The sequence below is a fragment of the Equus quagga genome, chromosome 13 (genome assembly GCF_021613505.1).
Source record: "Equus quagga isolate Etosha38 chromosome 13, UCLA_HA_Equagga_1.0, whole genome shotgun sequence".
NCBI classification, from domain to species: domain Eukaryota; kingdom Metazoa; phylum Chordata; class Mammalia; order Perissodactyla; family Equidae; genus Equus; species Equus quagga.
This window is the reverse complement of record NC_060279.1, coordinates 83,237,532-83,252,289: the sequence shown is the minus strand read 5'-3', so window position 1 is coordinate 83,252,289 and position 14,758 is coordinate 83,237,532.

Below are 14,758 nucleotides of genomic sequence, written 5' to 3'. Positions count from 1 at the left end.
AAAGGAGCCAGTGTTCCCCACATTGTGGGACAGCCAGGTGAGCAAAGAGTGGGCCCCTCACAGCAGGCAGCCTAGTTCTGAACATTTGTTTAGGAACAGGGTCACCTTTTATTTTCTTGCTCGCAAATGTTGACCATGAGATTGGTTTTGGACTGTGAGCTCGACGCTGTACGGTGGAACTGAATGTGGAGAAATCAGGCCAGTCTTCCCTAGATAGAGGGAGCTTCGGGGGCCAGGAAATGAGCTGGCACTCCGGCTCACTCACCTGCCTCTTCCCCCTTCTCCATCCTGCCACCAAGATGATGCGAAAGTCACCATGTCTGTGCCTGATTCAGAAGCCTTTGGTGGCTCCCCATCAACTACAGAAGACGGTTCAAGCCCCTGAGTGTGGCCCACAACGGCCTCTCAATTTGATCCCTGTCCTTCCAGGAACATCTCCCACCCCTTCCCTTCTCCCTTTTTAAGACTCCAGTAACGCCACAGTATGTGACTCGGCTCCTTGGAGTATGGTGGTCCCCTCACCTGGAAAGGACATTCCTTGTCTCATTGCCTGGTGAGTCCAGGTCAGCTACTTCCCCCCTCAATGAATTCTTTTCTGCTGTCCCTGCACTTGGTACATCCAAGTTGGTGGATTTGTCCCCAACATGAGTAATGGTTAATTTTATGTGCCAACTTGACTGAGCCATGGAGTGCCCAGATATCTGGTCAAACATTATTCTGAGTGTTTCTGTGAGGGTGTTTTTGGATGAGATTAATATTTAAATTGGTGGGTTTTGAGAAAAGTAGATTGCCCTCCCTAATGTGGGTGGGCCTCATCCAATCAGTTGAAGGCCTGAAAAGTATAAAAAGACCAGCCTTCCTTAAGCAAGAAAGAATTCTTCAGCAGATGGCCTTCAGACTTCATGTGCAACATCAGCTCTTTCTGGCCTACAGCAGGATGCCTTCACACTGGGACTAGATCATCAGCTCTCCCAGGTCCCAAGTCTGCTGGGCCACCCTACAGATTCTGGACTTGCCAGCCTTCATAACCGTGTGAGCCAATTCCTTATAATAAATCTCCACCTATGTCTTCATGCATCCTGTTGGTTCTGTTTCTCTGGAGAACCTGGACTAATACAAAATGCCGACCTATCTATGCCTAAAATGCCTACCTATCTGTGCCTAGCTTTGCTGTGAACTCCTTATGGACAGGGACCCTATTTTACTGGCCTCTGAACCCTTAGGATCCAACACGAGTCCAGAGAATGTTTGCTGACTAGAGTTAAATTGACAGTATTTTAATCCCATATTTCATCTCCCTGGAGTGTTATGCAGGACCCCATCTGCAGTGGACACAATCTCAATACGGATTTTATATGAATTATTGTTTCATATGAAATATATTTTCTGGTTCTTAGGAAAAAAGGCCTTACCTAAGATCCCAGTATTATTTTAACAGTATTATGCTTAGTTTTGTATTGATTTGCATATCTTATCTCTTAAAATGTGAGACGATTAGAATCACCTATTTCTCCCTCCCTTAGACAACTGCTGTGATTAAAAAAAAAAAAAAAATTTCTGCTTTTTCTCCCCTAATCCCCCCAGGACATAGTTGTATATCTTAGTTGTGGGTCCTTCTAGCTGTGGCATGTGGGACACTGCCTCAACATGGCCTAACGAGTGGTGCCACTTCCGTGCCCAGGATCCCAACTGGCCAAACTCTGGGCCCCCAAAGCCGAGCCCGCGAACTTCACTCAACGACAGGGCCAGCCCCCTGCTGTGATTTTTAAAGTACGTAAAATTACTAATAAAGTTAGTGGCTCTTTCTTATCTGGGTAGTAAGGCCATGGCTCCTTCAGATTCTTGGGCTCTTGTAAGGCCTTGTCCGTAGAGTATTGTCTGAGGCAAGGCCGATGGCTTTTCACTCAGCCTGTTCTACCACCTGACCCTTCTGCATGGATCCGTCTTCGAGAGTTGTCGTCGGTCTGCATCGCTGCCACCATCAGCTTTCGCTTTAGCAGAAACATCAGCGAATCAGGCCCAGGAATTTCAGGCGAAGCTTTGCGAACCAAAAGCCCGGTTGAGCTAGCGGCTCCTTGGGAGGCAGAGAGAGGGATCAAATTTCTCTGAAAGGGTGGCTGCCACCCCTTCGTGTAAAACTCCGATGACGCTAGGACCAGGTTGCCTACACCCCTGAGTATACTATTTTCATTTGGTCAGCGAAGCCTGTCGGGTCCCTTGCTTGCTACTCATTCAGTCTGAGCTGACCCGCCCCGGAGCGGCGATGTCCGGGCTGGAACCGCCAGGCCGCGGTGCAGACAGGGCGCCTTCCCGGCGGCGGAGCCGGTGTCCTCGGCGCCGCTGTCCTCGGCGCCGCTGTCCGGCAGGTGGCGCTGCGGGACTGCGAAACCGCCTCCGCGCCCTTCTCCCAACCCCCCGTTGTTTCTGCCTAACGCGTCCGTTTCCTTTCTTTCATCCTGAGATAGGATATTGTTTTCATTAGATCTCCCAGGAGGCACAGGGATCGCCTCTACATGCGGCAGTCTCGGAATAGGACAAGCTCCTCTGATCTGTGGACGTTTGCAGGATGTAGAACACATCAATTTTTAAAAAATTCATCCGTTTAACATCTATTTGTTGAGTAACCAGTGTGTGCCAGGAGCTGTTCTCAACAGAAGTAAAACAGGCAGAACTCTCCCCATGGTGGAGCGTACATTTTTAGCAAGGGAGGTAGACAATACACAGATAAACAAGTAAATATATAACAATATCAGGCCGAAATACAGTGGAAACAGCAAAGCATGCTCATGGGACATTATGCTAGATGGTGCTATTTTCTCATTATACCTTGAATCAAGCTCACTTTAGTTTTCAATCCCAGTTGCAAACGTTACTTAAACCCTGTCAGCTGAATTCAGGCACTTATTTTTCCTACAGAAACACAGACCGAAGGAGTTCAGCACTTGCATGTTGGGGTTACAGCAGCTGCCAGGAGAAGATGCGGTGCTCTGGCTGGGAGCTTGAAAAAGGGCAGGGAGGGTGGGGGAGAGAGGGGAGTCTGGATGCTGGGGGCAACGATAAGGGTTTTCGGGTTTTTTCCACCATTCCCAGCGCCCAGCACTGCCCCCTGCCACGGAGCCCCATGGGAGGGTGCCCCGGACACCCACATCCAACCAAACTGTAAAAGTGTGAGTCCCTCCCCTGCCCAAGATTTCTCAGCACACTCGACGTTTTTCTTCCAGCAGCTGAGGTGGAGGCTGGGAGGGCTCCCTTTAGGGTCCACCCCAGTCAGCCTGGCTTTGCCTGTACTTTTGGTTTCAAGCAGCCACCAGCTCAGGCTTGACAAGCATAATGATTTCAGTCCATCTAAAGCTGTTTATCCTTATTGCCGACACCATTCCCCGTGACACAGCAGCCACAGCCGTGTTGCCTTTCCACAGCGTCTGTGCCCCCGCTGTCGTGGTAACATCCCTTCTCCTCCCACCCACCCTGAGGAGTGCACACAACCAAAGCACCGCTTATCTGAGGAGGCGGTGTGTTCAATGAGCAGGTAGGACAGTGGGGGACCCTGACTCCCCCCATTTAGGCCAGAGCATTTGCTTCTATATCTCAAGGAGTCTGCTTACCCCCTAAGCCCACCTGCAAGGACCCTGGTCGTTCCTCTTCCGGAAAGCTGTATCTCTATCAGGACATGTTACGACTGAACTTTGTGTTCCCCAAAATTCACATGTAGAAGCCCTAACCCCCAATGTGATGGTATTTGGGGGTGGGGCCATTTGGGGAGGTAATTAGATTTAGATGAGGTCATGAGGGTGGGGCCCCTGTGTTGGGGTTAGCGTCCTTATAAGAAGAGGAAGAGAGACCAGAGGTTGCTCTCTCTCCATCATGTGAGGACACAGGGAGAAGGTGACACAGGTTCTCACCAGAAAGTGAATCTTCTGGCACCATGACTTGGCCTTCCAGCCTCCAAACTGAAAAATAAATGTCTGTTGTTTATAAGCCACTCAGTCTCTGATCTTTTGCCACAGCAGCGCATCTTAGTTCTCAGTGGGGAGTGAAGTGAGACACTGAGAACTGGGCCCTAGGTTTCAGTACTACTGGGCGTCTGCTTCTTGGCTACTTGAGCAGACAGAGCGCCACCACGTCCCCCGTGTACGTGCAGGTGCACACACGGCCCTGTGTGCAGACTGCCCTGTCTGGAAATCACTCTGAAAGATTTTCTTCTCATTTAGGGATGGTTTTGTGCTTTAATCGTGCTAGCAATTTCTAGATATTGCATTAGGTAGAGACTAAAGAATTTATGTCATTTCTATATATTTTTAGAATTTAATTCTGTTTTCTTTGTAGACTAACATATAGTCAATAATCATAAATGTTCTATATGCACTGATAATGAAATTACATTGACTATAATCAGAATTGAAGTTAAATATATATACTTTATTTTATTTTTTTAAAATTATTTTTAAAGATTGGCACCTGAGCTAACATCTGTCGCCAGTCTTCTTTTTTTTTTCCGTCTTCTTCTCTGTAAAGCCCTCCAGAACATAGTTGTATATTGTGCTATGTGGGAGGCCGCCTCAGCATGGCCTGAGTGGTGCTGTGTCTGCGCCGAGGATCCGAATCAGTGAAACCCAGGCACTGAAGCTGAGTGCATGGACTTAACTGCTAGGCCACGGGGCTGGCCCCTAGTTTAGGTTTATCTTATTGACCACGTGGGTCTTTTACATTCTTACCAGTTTTTGTCCTCTTGACCTGTCTTGGGCTGAGCGATGTTTTTAGATGCTGATCTGTTTCTGTTTCTGTGTAGTAGTCCTTGCATCTGGATTACTTGCTTTAGGAAAGTCATGGCTGTTATGTAGTAAATGGATGTTGGTAATTGTTTTCCAGTAATACCTTTAGTATAATAAAGAGCATGTCTTTGCTTCATTTAATGCTTTTTGGACTGGAGTCTACATTGGGAAATGTTGATGATTTTAGTCTTTTAATTTTAGCCCATTCTGGTGGGTCTCTTGGAATCTCATTGTAGTTTTAATTTGCATTTCCCTGTTGTCTAATGAGGTTGAGGACTTTTCATGTCTTTATTGGATATTTATATATCTCCATTTGTGAATGGTCTGTTCAAATAATTTGCACATTTTGTATTGTGTTGTCTTGTTTTTCTTGTGGTAAAATACATAGAACATAAAATGTATCATTTTGAAGTGTACAATTCAGTGACATTAAGGACCCTCACAATGTTGTACAACCATTACCACTATCTAGTTCCAGACCTTTCCATCACCCCAAATGGAACTCTTGTACCCATTAAGCAGTCATTCTCTATTTTACCCTTCCCCAGGCCCTGGCAACCACACATCTGCTTTCTGTCTCTATGGATTTGCTTGTTCTGCATATTTAATATAAATGGAATCAAACAATAGTTGGCTGTCTGTGTCTGCTTCTCTCAGTTGGCATGATTTCAAGGTTCATCCATGTTATATCATGTGTCAGTGCTTCGTTCCTTTTCAGGGCTGAATATGTTCCACTGTACATGTAGCCCACGTTTTGTTGATTCATCAGGCGATGGACACTTGGGTTGTTTCCATTTTGGGGCACCTGTGATAGGGCTGCTATGAACATTCTTGTACATGTTTTTGTGTGGGGACCTGTTTTCAGTTCTTTGTGGTAAATACCCACTAGTGGAATTTCTGGTCATTTGGTAACTGTGTTTAACTTCTTGCGAAACTGGCGAACTGTTTTCCGTTGTGGCTGCACTATTTTCCCTTCCCAGCAGAAATGTTGAGGGTTCCAATTATTCTACACTTCACCAACATGTGTTATTTTCTAGCTTTTATAATAATAATTGTGATTATTCTTTTCATCCTCACAGATGTGAAGTGGTATCTCATTGTGGTTTTGACTTTCGTTTCCCTAATGACTAATGAAGTTGAGCATCTTTTCATGTGCTTGTTGGCCATTTGCGTGTCTTCTTCAGAGAAATGCCACCTCGAGTCCTTTGCCCACTTTTAAATTGGATGGTTGGTCTTTTTGTTGTTGAGTTGTAAGAGTTCTTTTTGTATTCTTGATACTACAGCCTTAACAGATATATGATTTGCAACTATTTTCTCCTATTCTGTAGATTTTCGTTCTCACTCTCTTGATAACGTCCTTTGATGCAAAAAAATTAATTTTGATGAAATCCAACTTATCTATTTTTAATTTTTGCTGTGAAGTGCTTTTGATGTAATACTTAAGAAACTTTTGCAATATTTGAGGGAAGATTTGCCAATAAATTTAATTGTAGGAGATTTATAGTTTTCACTCTTATATTTAAGTGTTTGATCTCGGTTAATTTTTGTTTATGGTGTGAAGTAAGGGTACAACTTTATTCTTTTATATCTGAATATCCAGCTGTCCCAGAACCATTTGTTGAAGAGACTATTCTTTCTCCTCTTAAGTGGTCTTGGCACCATTGTTGAAAATCAATTGACCGTAGATGTATGGTTCATTTTTGGACTCTCGAGTCTATTCCATTGAGTGACATGTCTATATTTATGCCAGTAAACCATTGTTTTAATTACTGAGGATTTGTAGACAGTTTTGAAATCGGAAAGTGTGATTCTTAATCTTTGTTTTTCTTTTTCAAGAGTCTTTTGGCTATTGGGGGTCTTTTTCACTTCCAAAAGAATTCTAGAAAAGCTTTTCTATTTCTGCAAAAAGAGGCCATCGGGAACTTTGTAGTGATTGTATTGAATCAGCAGATCAGTTTGGAAAGTGTTGCCGTTTTAACAACATTACGTCTTCCAATCCATGAACTCGGGATGTCTTTCCATTTGTTGAAGTCTTTACCCGTGTTCAGCAATGTTTTGCAATTTTCAGTGTACAAGTCTTATACTTCCTTAGTTAAATTTATTCTTAAGTATTTTGTTCTTTTTGATACTATTGTAAATGAAATTGTTTTCTTAATTTCCTTTTTGGATTGTTCATTGCTAGTATAGAAATACAACTGAATTTTGTGTGTTTATCTTGTATCCTGCAACTTTGCTGAATTCGTTTATTATCTCTGATAGTTCCTGTGTGGATTCTCTAGGGTTTTCTATTATAGGACCATGCTGTCTGTGAATATAGTTTTACTTCTTCCTTTTCAATTTGGATTCCTTTTACTTCTTCTTCTTCTTTTTTTTTTTTTTTTGTCTGAATGCTTTGGTTAGAACTTCCAACACAATATTAAATAGAAGTGATAAAAGTGGGCATCTTTGCCTTGTTCCTGATCTTAGGGGGAAAGCTTTAACTCTCACGTTGAGTGCGATGGGAGCTGTGGGTTTTTCCTAGTTGCCCTTTATCGTGTTGAGGAAGGTCTCTTCTATCCTAGTTTGTTGAGCATTTTTGTCAGGAAATGGGATTCAGTTTGCTCAAATGCTTTTTCTGCATCAGTTGAGAAGATCATATTTATTCCCTCAATCTGTTAATGTGGCGTATTAATTTGAAGAGACTGCCATCTTAATAATATTGGTCTGCCAATCCATGAACCCAGTATGTGTCTCCATATATTGTATAATTCTTTTTTGCAGTTTTCAGCAAAGATTACTTGCACATTTTATTATTTCATTATTTACCATCTTTCATTATTGTAAATTGAACTTTTTAAAAATTTCATTTTCAGTTGTTTGCTAGTAGTATACAAAAAATGAAATTTATTATGGTTTAAAAATGAAATTTATTATGATCCTTGTGAAATAATAAGAAACATAAGTGATTTGGTCTCTGCCCCTGGTTCCTGCTAATATTTGTTTTTTGACCCCAGTTCCTGACACAGAACTCCAAAAACCCTTATAATTTCCTGAGTGACAGGAGTGTCTGACAAGAGCGCCTAGATCCCTTGGAGTTTCCTGGTTGACAGAAATGTCTTTTGTTCTAACGAAGCAACTCTAGGTGGGCTCCTGGATGAGGGCTGGTCATCAGCAATACCAAGCCCTGATTAGAAGCTTGGAACTATCAGTCCTGTCTCCATTCTCCAGAGAGAGGAGAAGGGCTGGAAAATGAGTTAATAATCGATCATGCCTATGTGATGAAGCTTCCATAAAAATCTCAAAAGTATAGGGTTCAGAGATCTTCTGGGCTGGTGAACACATCTACATGCTGGGAGGGTGATGTACCCCAACTCACAGGACAGAAACTCCTGTGCTTGGGACCCTCCTAGACTTTACCCTATGTATCCCTTCGTCTGTATCCTTTATCGCATCCTTTATTATATAATAAACTGATGAACCTAAGTGTTTCACTGAGTTCTGTGAACTGTCCTAGCATATTATCAAACCCAAGGAGGGGGTCATGGGAATCCCAATTTATAACCAGTCAATCAGAAGTACCAGAGAACCAGGGGCTTGTGATTGATGTCTGAAGTGGGGGCAGTCTTGTGGGACTTAGCCTGTAACTTGTGGGACCTGATGCTAATGTCAGGTAGATAAGGTCAATGCAGACAATGAATAACCAATCTTTAGATAAGAAAGATAGAGAGATATTTATTGATATGTTATGAGCTAATGTGAGGACTAGGCTGGAAGTGCTCTCTTCCCCAGGGAATAAAGCTCTCTTGAGAAGCACGGTTCATAGCCTGGTTACATACCATTTCAGAACAAAGAACATACATCAAGCATGACAGGAATACAATTTTTTCCCAAAGTCACAGGAGATGTTTTGCTGCAGTTCAGCACGTACACAGCAGGTCAATTTGACTTTGGTTTTCTGGGAAGAAAAGCTTATCTTCAAAGAAATACTGGTATCAGCATCAGAGAAAGGAAGACATTCATCCCTATCTTTAAAGAGTGGTGTCCTTGCTTTGGGAAAATGTTTGAAGCAGATGTACAATGCATGTTTGGTGGGTCATAAGTCAGGCTGCTCTGGGAAAAACCAGTTTTAGGCTGAATCAGAGTTAAACCAGAATGGCTGCCCCACATGCTTCAGTGTGTGAAAACATCTTATTATTTTCATCAGTGGCATCAGAACTGAGTTGAATTGTAGGACACACAGCTGGCATCAGAGAATTGCTGGGTGAAGGAAACCCCCTCGCCATCTGGCGTCAGAAGTGTTGCGAGTGTGGTAGTAGTGTGTGAGAGTAAAGGAAAACAGATTTTCTTCTTCCAGTTGATGTCAGTGAAGTGGGATTTGCTAGACTCCTGGGGAATTTGTTCACTGGATGCATAAGGAAATGCAAACTAATAAGAAAAAGGCAAAATATTTAATCTCTTAGTTACTGTTATGTGTAATGAAGCTAAGATGAAATTAAAGGAGAATGCTGGGTTGGACACTGATGCTGGACCCAGCTCAGATTCCAGCGAGTCTGAGCTATGGCCACTGGCCTCGAAGTGGATCCTCATGGCAAAATGACGCGAGAAAAACAGAAAGTACCTCTGAGACCTCTGGTCACCAAGAAGGTAGTCAGCGTGGAGGGTGGGCAACACCAAGTGTTAAATAGTTAAACAAGCAGCACTTTAGTCTTGGGTGGCTCTAATGCCTTGGTAGCCTATGGGCAAACAAAAACCTAAGCCAGAGTAAATTTCTGTGAATGTCTTAAGATTAAGAAATTGAAACCAAAAAACAACCCATCACAAACAGCCAACTAGGCTTTCCTAAATGAGGCAACCTCTTAAGCTAGAGCCAACTAAATAATTACTTTGCTTTACTTCTGCATTTTCTCTATAAATGCCTTTTCCCTAGCTCCTGTAGGTGAGCAATCCTGACCATCTTCCATCTGGCACTCTCTGATCTGAGTCAATGTTTGCTCAAATAAACTCTTCAAAATTCTAATGTACTGCACGTCAAGCACCCAACTGCTGGTGGGAATGTAAATTGGTGCAGCCACTATGGAAAACAGTATGGGGTTCCTCAAAAAATTAACAACAGAACTACTATACTGATGAGGATCAAGGCTGCCCCAGGGAGAAAAGCCCAAAGCATCCTGCCCTACATCATCCTCCAGGAAGCACAGGATGTCCTGACCTGATCCGATCTGATTTTTTTTTTCAAGGAAGATTAGCCCTGAGCTAACATCTGCTGCCAATCCCCCTCTTTTTTGCTGAGGAAGACTTGCCCTGAGCTAATATCCATGCCCACCTTCCTCTACTTTATATGTGGGACGCCTGCCACAGCATGGCTTGTCAAGTGGTGCCATGTCCGTACCAGGATCTGAATCAGCGAACCCTGGGACACTGAAGGGGAACGTGGGAACTTAATTACTGTGCCACCAGGCTGGCCCCCCTGATTGGATTCTTATCTAAAGGTATAGGACCACCCAATAACCAGACCCCACCTACACTGATACCATTTTAATGACTTTTTTACACAATCTTTCCTTTGTCTTGTAAAGAGATAACTCACATACCTATGCCTTAAATTTAGCCCTACCCTCAACCCATGTTTGCAGCTCTTACTGCCCACGGGTCCTGTTCCCATGCTATTCTCTGAATAAAGGAGTAGTACTACCAGACCTTGAGTGTCCAAGAAATCTTTCTTTTGACTCCTCAGCTCGCTGAGCCCGCATCAATATGATCTAGTAATTCCACTTCTGGGAATGTATCCGAAGAAAATGACAACTTTGTCAATTATACCTCCATAAAACTGAAAAAAATTTTAACGTATCTCCATTTATCTTTTAACACAAGAAACTACTGAAATCAGAGGCGATAGTGCGAAGGAGTTGTTTCATCTTGTAGGTCGGTGTGATCTGTTTCCTGAGGAACCTTTACTGATATGGACTGTGAAAGTAACTAATTTGGGGGCTGAGTCTCTGGTTTTGAAGCTGCAGAGTGGAAGAGCATGTTTCAGTTGATGCAGGACCCACAGCTCACCGTGGAGCGATCACAGAGAGCTGTACGTGATCCAGACACACGGGAGGTTATTCCTGAGGGAACAGTCAGTCTGGTGGACTGGATAAAAGCCACTATAAGGCCTGTTTACCCAGAAAAGGAGGACTGTCCATCTCCCCATGTGAATGTCAAGTGGAGCGCCCAGATGAAGCAGCTGATAGGCTTTGTATGCAAGCTGTTGGGGACTGGCTTTACATGACCGGGAAGCTCACCTGCCGAGTATGTCTGTTACCCAGGTCATGGTAAATGCTGTGGTTAAGGGCACCCCTTTATGTGGACACCCCTCACTGCTCTAACACTGAATGAGGGACAGTTCAGGAGGCCTTTTCAAATTTGCTGTCTCTGTCTCAGCTTCCCCTCATGGTTCTGACAGATGCTAATAAAGCCATTAGGTTAACTAACAAGAGAGTGAGAAAAAGCAGAGAAGAGAGTTAGGGGACTGATCTTAGCTGGGTGTAAATTTTTAAAAAGTCATTAAGAGGGGCCGGCCCGGTGGCACAGCACTTAAGTGTGCACATTCTGCTTTGGCAGCCCAGGGTTCGCCAGTTTGGATCCTGGGTGTGGACATGGCACTGCTTGGCAAGCCATGCTGTGGTAGGTGTCCCACATATAAAGTAGAGGAAGATGGGCACGGATGTTAGCCCAGGGCCAGTCTTCCTCAGCAAAAAGAGGACTGGCAGCAGATGTTAGCTCAGGGCTGATCTTCCTCAAAAAAAAAAAAAAGTCATTAAGAAATAGGGTGAATAAGGCAAATATTGACAGGAGAGAAACAAAGAAGAAACAGAGAGTGGAGAGTCACGGGGCCAGCTGTCACTTGGGGCAGTGGTTAAGCAGATTAATCAAGGTAAAGATTGACAAATGGGCCAGGGTTCCTTGCCTGGACCATCCCTGGGCACCCAAGCCTTTTGCACAAAACTGGGTAAAATGGTCAAGGAGTCGAGAAGAGGAGTTACCAAGACCCATTTGGGAAGCCCTGACCAGGGCTAAAATGAGATTGAGAGAACATTAAAATGTAATGGTTGATTGGACCGTGAAAGTTGGAGTGTTTAAACAGGCTTTATGTGAAGAACTTGTGTCTCCTTTATTGGAATGGTTTATGAGAATGGATATTATATCTGGTTGGGGAACACTTCCCCTACCTAGTATTAAAAAGCCAGAGCCTGGGGCTCGTCCAGTGTAATAATGGTTAAGTTCACGTGTTCCTCTTTGGCAGCCCCAGGTTTGCAGGTTCGGATCCTGGATGTGGACCTACACACCACTCATCAAGCCACACCATGGCGGTGTCCCACATACAAAATAGAGGAAGATGGGCACAGATGTTAGCTCAGGGCTAATCTTTCTCAACAAAAAGAGGAAGATTGGCAATGGATGTTAGCTCAAGGCCAATCTTCCTTCCTGCCCCCCAAGCCCCACAAAAAAACCCCCAAACCACAGAACCTGTTGATAAAGTCTTAAAGGAGGCTACAGCTAGGAATAAAAGGGTTGATGGAATTAAAGTAAAAGTTTGTAGGAGAATTGGCATGTGTGAACAAGCTTTATGTGAAGTGGCTGTCTCTTTTGCCTGAGTACATTATGGGAATGAACACTGCATCTGACTGTTCGACATTTCCCCACCTAGTCTTGGAAAACAGAAGCCATGTAAATCTGCCCTTGCAGCAACATTAATTGGACCTGCTAAGTGGGACCCAGTAAGATTGCCCAAGCCCACACAGTGTGGAATAGAAGTGGGAGTGCTGGTAGGGACAAATTCTCTGTGCCATAGCCCTACATGGAGAATAGACTGGACTTATGGAAAAAGCCTGTGAGCGCCTCCCACCAGCTACTACTGGGACTTTGGACTAGAGAATTTCCACTCAAGAGACATTTACTACCTTGCTATTGGACATTATTCACTGAAGCTACTCCAGTGACTGAGGGACATAAAGTGATCTTAAAATCTGAAATGGGTGATGTCAGAGAAACACTCTAATGGGGATGGCAATGCCTAGAAGAGTTCCATAATAAGTGGAAATGGTTTATCCAGGATCACACTGCTAGGGATTGCAAGGAGGAGATACGAGCAAGGAGCCTCTTTTCCCCTAGAACTGACGTTGGAACTGCATGAGGAGCTGCCGGGTTCTAGTATCACTTGGACAGTGCCCTTTAAACAGCTCTTGACTGACCAAGAAAGAGCTGCTTGGTTTGTGGATGGCAGTTCTGTGGTGGATGGACATCTTGTTTGGAAGGCCACGACTCTGATTGAAGAAGGTAAAAACATATCAGCTCAGCAGGCTGAATTGCATGCTGCTTTCCCAGCAGTGATGGAAGAATTGAACAATGATAAAGCCACAGTGTTTGAGTTTTTTCTGATTCATGGGCATTGGCCAATGACCTGGGCATATGGCCAGGCAGAGGGCAGTGGAAACCCGACCTATTAAAGGAATGCCAATATGGCACAGCCCTGTGGGAATTTGAGGGTGCATTAAAGTAGGACATGTCCATGCTCATCCCCAGAACTCCCTTCCAGGTTCAGAAGGTGATTGCAATAAACAAGCAGATAGCCTCGTGTGCTTGCTTGAGGTGCCTGCCTGGGGCCATGACATGAGAGGACTGAATATAGACATAGTTTTGAGGTACAAAATGCCAGTAAGAATTGTTCTGTCTGCCAGCATACGAGACAGACACTGCAGACGGCAATGAGGCAGATTTCCTGGGGGGAAGGCCCTGAAGCCAGCTGGCAAGTTAGCCTGATGCCAGTAGCCCTGGGGGGCTACAAATGGGTCCTGACAGGAGTGGACACTGACTCAGGACTGGCCTCTGCTTAGCCTGTGGTAGACACAGATGCTCAGCGTGCTATAAAAGAATTGGAACGGAAGGCATTGCACCAATTTAGATGGCTTACTGTCATTTCTTCAGATCAGGAAATATTCTTTACAGCCCATAATGTCCAACAAAGGGCAGAGAGATATCCTCAGAGTTATAATTTGATAGAGAACTGGAACAGGCAATCAAAACATTGGTTGTCTAAAATGGGAGATAAAAGCATGAAGGGCTGCCTTACACACCTTCATGAGTGTGTGCTCACACTCACCATGAGTGGGGTTAAAGGAGAGACTCTGCTAGATAGATTCCTCTGTTTTTCTAGTAGACCTGGGGAAGTGCGGGCGGGGAAGGACACTGGGGCAACCGTGCAATTCTTGCCAAGGGAGGAGGATGCTGGTATAATGACACTTGTTTTTCTCTTTTCTCCACATCACCTCAACTTTTTTTTTCTTCTATCTGACGCAGGGGTCACAGGACCAGGGCTGCAACTACAAATATTGGAAACAGGAATGATTCCTAAGCAAGAAACCGTAATTGTTTCCAAACTTTATTTTATGCCTTATACTAAAGATTTTACACGTATTACATCCATAGATGTTATAAAGTCTAAATACAATGTTAGTACTTTTGCTTAAAAGATGTGTATTTTAAAATAAGAGGAAGTTGTAACCTTTACTTGCATATATACTATTTCAGGTCATCATTCTTTTCTGAAGATCTGTGTTTAATCTGATATTATTTTCCTTTGGCCTAAAGAACTTCCTTAGCATATTTTTGGGGGCAGATGTGTTCGAGTTGAATTATCTTGTCTTTTATTTGAAACTGTTTTTACTTCATTGGATATAAAATTCTGGTTTGATGGTTGGTTTTTCCTTTCTTTCAGCGCTTAAAAGATGTTACTTTACTGTCACCTGGCCTCCATCATTTCTGATGGGGTCAACAGTAATTCATATGGTGCTCCTCCTGTAGCTAATGTGTTATTTTTCTCTGCTGTCAAAATTTCCTCTTTATCTTTGACTTCAGCACATTTGCTCATAATGTCCCTCGGTGTGGTTTTCATTGTTTTTATCCTGCTTGGATTCCACTGAATTTTTTGAATCTGCAATTTTATGCTTTCACCAAATTGAGAA